The sequence below is a fragment of the Podarcis bocagei genome, assembly GCF_964188305.1.
Source record: "Podarcis bocagei genome assembly, chromosome: 12".
NCBI lineage: Eukaryota > Metazoa > Chordata > Lepidosauria > Squamata > Lacertidae > Podarcis > Podarcis bocagei.
In genome coordinates, this window is record NC_138137.1 from 46056185 (window position 1) to 46062413 (window position 6229).

The 6229-nt window shown below is 42.0% G+C and overlaps 1 long non-coding RNA gene across 1 annotated transcript; it reads left to right on the plus strand.

Moving 5' to 3' along the window:
* The first annotated feature begins 362 nt into the window (after nt 1–362).
* LOC308569799 lies at nt 363–3745 on the plus strand. The gene is made up of 3 exons (XR_014000865.1): nt 363–477; nt 1826–2065; nt 3340–3745. It is a non-coding gene; the product is annotated as an uncharacterized lncRNA (long non-coding RNA).
* Nucleotides 3746–6229: the final 2484 nt, after the last annotated feature.

Below are 6229 nucleotides of genomic sequence, written 5' to 3' on the forward strand. Positions count from 1 at the left end.
CACTGAGGTCCAGCGCCAAGGGCCTTCTGGAGGTTCCCTCACTGTGAGAAGCAAAGTTACAGGGAACCAGGTAGAGGGCATTCTCAGTAGTGGGGCCCACCCTGTGGAACGCCCTCCCATCAGATTTTAAAGAAATTAAAAACTATCTGACGTTTAGAAGACATCTGAAGGCTGCCCTGTTTAGGGGAATTTTTAATGACTGATGTTTTAATGTATTTTTAATCTCTTGTTGGAAGCCGCCCAGAGTGGCTGGGGAAACCCAGCCAGATGGGCAGGGTAAAAATAAATTATTATTATTGGCTGTTTTGGGAGCCCTTTTTGGCTGAAGATTGGAATAACAATGCAACAACAACAACAACAACAACAACAACAACAACAACAACAACAACAACAACAACAACAACAACAACATATTCTGCTTATGGGCTTCCTATAGGCATCTGGTTGGCCAGTGTAGTAAACAAGACGCAGGACAAGGTAAGCCTTTTGTCTGATTCAGTGAGTCTCTGCTAATGTTCTTGTGTTCACTAAAATCACAGCAGTAAATGGAATGCAGGGCAGGGAGAGGCAAATGAATGGGTTAGGCTCTGCAGAAAAGTTTTCTTGGGTTCCTTCACTGATATTTCTTACAAAGAGAGGGTTTCAGTGTCTCAGTTGTTCCCACAAGTCCCTGGTAACAGACTGCAGCCTGGGACGCTGTGGAATTGAATGCATGGCGGTAGATGCACACATTACACTATGGGCTATAGCAGCTGAAAGTCAGCGCAGGTTCCCTTTCCCATCTCTTGTGGCTGCCAGACACCGACGGCTATGCTTGCGAGAACAGAGACTTAGTCACATAAACGCTGCAGCAGCTCCCATTATATCTGTTTAACCACACAAGGACTGCCTCGCTGTGAGCCAAACATCAGCCTGGATCGCATCTGTGTTATGTTTCATGATGCATCTGAAAGGTTGCGTGAAATGACCTGAAGCGACTGAGTCTGTTTGTTGTCATTTGCAAGGCTTCTTTAAACAAAAAAGAAGCAAAAAGCAAAAACCACAGTCAAGTTGTTTAAGGCGAAAGGTGCTGAGGGTGAAGGTTCGTGGGTGGGTGCGAGAAGGAGGTTGAGCAAGTTACGTTCCACCCTTTAAATATTGTAAATAGCTTTATTTCCTGTTAATGGGGTAATTTTTACAGTACCTACTATCTCCTTTGACAGCACTTTTTATCCACCCGCAAATGGGCTGCATTTACCGAATCAATTATGTGAGTTATGAAGAGGAGCACAAAGCCTCTTCGCCACTCCATTCTTCTCAATAACAAAGGAGAAAACACATTAAAAACTAGCATTGATGGGTTGTTGTGAGATCCAGTCAATGAGCACTCCCAGAGTTGAAATTAAAAGGCAGTTAGGAGAAAATTGTTTTCTCTGGTCATCAGTCACCACGTGAAAGGGCTTTTTCACAATGATTAATTAAAAGCTGGAGACTTGGGGGAGGGTCGGTGGGTCGGTGATGGGGGGAAGAGAATGGAGCGTCAATAAAGTATCGGTATGGGGGAGGGGAGGGGGAATCATGAGTTAATGGACAGTGGCTTGCCTTGACTAAGTGTTATAGCCCCAGTCCATAATTTCATCTTGAAAATGGGCAAGGGAGTGAATCTTCCTCTTAGTAATTGAGTATTGATTTGAAAATAAATGGCACTGAAACTCCCACTGAACTGTCAGGATATATTCCGGACAGCGGTGACAATAAATGGTTTCTGGTTGGTGTGAAAGTTATGTATCAGCTCGATACTTAAACACATACAGCTCATCTGCAATCTGTCTTCCGATTTATCAAGCTTCAGAGAGGTCAATACATGACGCCGCATAGGAAATAACATCTATGTGATTGAAGCCAAGATGGTCTTAGCGGCAGAGACTGGGGGCCCTTTCAGTACTTCCTTTCATTTGCAGAGTTATTTAGAAAACCGCAGCAGTGATAGAGCGATGCTTCCGATGGCTGTCCCCTGATTTCTTCTTCTGGCAACTTAGAAATGGTTCTTCAAGAGACAGGAACATGCAAAGCTGTCTGGCACCAGGTTAGACTATTGGACAACCTACTCAAGGTTGTCTACTCTGAGATCACATCCATAGCATAAATTTAAATAAATATTATACCGTTTTAACTGTCTGGCTTCCCTCAAAGAATCATGGGAACTGTAGTTTTTAAGGGTCCTGAAAGTTGGACCCTGTAGTTTTTAAGGGGCCTGAAACAAAACACATTTTGTTTGTTTCTTTGTTTGTTTCTCACAGAACGACCCAAAGCAACTTACATTAAAACTAATAATATCTCATTTTTTAAAACAAACAGATAAAACCCTACAAAAAAAGAGGCTATAACACCACCCTTCGAATTAAGGATTGAAAGCCCAGGTAAAAGGAAAAATATTTTACTGGTGCCTAAAAATAGGTAAAGATGGCACCAGGAGTATTCCCCTGTGCGTAGCATTCGCAGAGTTCCCTAAGTAGTGGGATTGACTGATAAACACACCCACCCCAATTTGCCTTCTCTGACTTTCAGACTTGAACTCCAACAGTCTGTATTGACAAATAATGTGTAGAACCTTCGAAAGAGATTGAAGAAGCATTTCCTGTCCCCACTTCATCACGTCCTGTTCCTCCTTTGGTGGGCCTGGTCATCAGCATTGTAGTCTTCTTGAAAACAAGACTGTTGCTTTCTTCCAAGCTGCCCAGCGTATTTGCCCTATTTTAAAAATAGCTGCTGTATGAACTTTGCAAGCCCACAAGGAAGATAACCAAACAAAATATGGGTAGGATAGCATATAGTCCATCCACTGGAACTCTTACATATCTTGTGAAGTGGGTGTTTTGTGTATGCGTTTTTTGCATACTGTAAGCAAGACTTAATAAACAGTCTCACTTTGCACTGGGGAAAATGTATTTTGGGTATATATGCAATTCATTTAAACTTGGCTTGAGAAGGAAGGAATTTCAGGGATGTTGTTTAGAAGTGAAAATGGCTCTCAAAACTTTCACCTTCTCGATTCCTGTTCATTACCAAGTTGCCTACAGCTGAGAATGTTTTATTAATACAGGAGAAGGGCTGTTGAAAAGGAAAGCCCTTCTTAAAATGCAAGCAGGTTCTTGGCAAAACTACTTGGAGGAGGAAAAGTAACTGGTGGACCCAAGTCAGTTTGGCAACAGCTTTATCAGTTCTACCGTATCCCTTTTGGCATGCAGTGATCAGAACTTTCAGACCCTCCAAGTGTCCCTATTTTCCAAGGGCAGTCCTGGATTTACAGAAGCCACCCCAGTTTCTGATTTGATCCCAGAATGTCCCTCATTTCCTTAGGAGGTCCCTTTTTTCATTGGAGAACTGTTGGAGGGTATGGAGTTGTGCAAGCTCCAAGCCAAGGAGATAAGTAACTGTACAACCTTTAGAAGACATCTGAAAGCAGCCCTGTATAGGGAGGTTTTTAAATGGCTTGGGATCGCAAAACCTCAAGGACTGCCTCTTTCCATATGAACCTATCTGGACCCTGAGATCATCTTCTGAGGCCCTTTTTTGTCTGCCTCCTCCACAAGAGGGTGGCAACATGAGAATGGGCCTTTCCTTCAGTTGCTTCCCGTTTGTGGAATGCTCTCGCAGAGAGATTTGCCTGGCGCCTTCATCATATACCTTTAGGCACCAGGCAAAAACATTCCTCTTTAACCAGGTCTTTGGTTGATTGACATCCAATGCTCTTTTGATATGTGTTTTGGGGGGGATTATTGGGCTGTTTTTTGTTTTTAATTTGATTGTGTATTTTGTGATTTTATATTTTGATTTTATCTGTGAACTGCCCTGAGACCTGTGGGTATAGGGCAGTATATTATTATTATTATTATTATTATTATTATTATTATTATTATTATGGAAGCCACCCAGAGTGGCTAGGGCAACCCCATCAGATGGGTGGGGAACAACAACAGCAACAACGTCCCTATTTTCATTGGAGAAATGTTGGAGGGTATGAACTTTTCTGTGGGCACATTATAGATCTTAATAAAGGTATTGCAATAGTGGTTTAATTTCCGAATCCTTTCCTAATGATTCCCACCATGGACTTTCTCTCTCTGTCTCTTTACAGCTATCACATCCTGGACCAACATTTTCACTGAGCTGTCCACCACAATCCTAAGATCTATTTCTTAGTTATTCGCCACCAGTTCAGGCCTCATCTGGGTATTTGCAAAGTTAGACTAGATAGATATATCACCACTTCCATTGAACCGCATCTGCCATTTTGCAGCCCATTAACCCGCATGGGAGAGAGCCTTTCTGGAGCTCTTCATAGTCCCTTCTTGCTTTTACTACCCCGGGCAATTTAGTGTCGTCAGCAAACTTGCCTATCTTAGGACTCGTCCCGAATTCGAGATCTTTAATGAACAAGATAAAAAGCACAGGAAATGGAGGTGGGCGTGGCCAAAAGTGGACAGGACGTCTCCCCCTCCTCCTTGTTAATCCAGCATGGATTCCATCTCTCTCTTTCACACACAAACCTCCACAACCAGGCATCAATTGATTCATTTCCCACCTCTGGGCTTGGGGAAAACACCCCAAATGAGCTGGAGGGCTTCATTTGGCCCTCTGGCTGTGGGTTGTACTCCTGTATTCTAACTGATGACTCCTTTGTGCTCCATTAGGACCCTTGACTTAAATTCTCCAGACAGGTGTTTTTCTACATTTCGCACGTGAAGTTTAAAGGAAGGTGACACCTCAAATTCTTCTGAGATTGCAAACTTCTGTCACTTAGGAAAACACACATACGCAAGGTGGTTTATTTCTTCAGTACCTGTAGGTACCTTACCATAACGTGTCCCTTACACATTTCTAATAAGCAAAGGATTTCTCAGTGTGTACTTCGCTGTAAATATGACTTTAAGTGGACAGCTTTCATCTCCTAGGAGCTGCTGAAGAACAATCAGCAAATTGAGATGTACTTTTTTATATATTTTTGACAAGCATTTGGCTAGTTGCTTGTGCCACCAATCGACTGCTGAAATGAAGAGCTGCCTTGTGCAGTTTTTGCAGTGGGAAATGAGAAAAGCAACGGATGATTATTAAGTGATGCTCGCTGGTTTAATAAGACCTCTCTGCAGCGCTGGAGAAATGACGAAGGGGCAGATTGCTATTGGGCACAGAGCTAACTTTGTATCTATGTCTACGGTTGCTGGTGCATGTCAGACTTGTGTGTGTATTGCAGTGCATCAATGGAACATGTGCATTTTTTAAATCTATTCAGCGTAACCCCTGCAAAGAAATCATTAACTGTGGGATGTTGATGCTGCACGGCCAAGTCAACCAGCTTGAACATGCACTTGTTGACTGACAGGTAGGGATGAAAGAATCTGTCAGTTTTGATTCTCAGAGAGTCTATTTTTTCAGCTTTAAAATCTGTTCTCTACAATTCCATAGCAATTTGCAATTTTTTAAAAAAAACAACAACAAACACTCATGAAAATTCACTAGCAATTTTTTTCTCCTGATGAACATATTTTTGTATGCAGCTTTTGACTAGTATACATTTTTTTGCAAGCTGTTCCCCTAAAAAAAACAACAACAAACAAACCAGGGCCTTCTGAAGGAGTACATACAATATTTCCATTTCTGGCTGAGGAATAGCAAAATATGACCAGAGGCCAAAAGACACAAATCCTGGCACATTCCACTTACCAGACCACATTACCAAGAAGTGTGGGTCCAGGTACTCCAAGAGGCATTCATATTGATAGAGCTGCTCATTTGAAGCCGCTGGGGGTCATGGTGAGAATCCAAACAGTATGTGAAAAACCCACTTCATTTTTGGAGGTAATAACACCGTTAACCCTTCCAGTGTGATCCACTAGTTTTTCATACTAGTGCTGCGTCAATTTTTTCTCCCATGCATTTTTCAACTACTCTTTCTTAATTGATGAGAAAGCCTATTGCATTCAAAAACTATCAAAGAGGAGAGAAAAATTGAGTGAAATTCTCATAAGGAAATCCCAGAAGGCTTGTTCACATGTTACACAGGCGCGAGCTGTCACTACAAATGTACAAGTGTGCACTTGTCGATTTGCACAGCTGAAATATTCTGTTCACAGGTACATAGATTGTACATGTTTTGTGTATTACGTGTGACTAACACATGAGTGTTCAGCTCAGTTATTTGTGTACACTGATTGTACACTTATTAAATGTAACATGTGAACATCCCTTG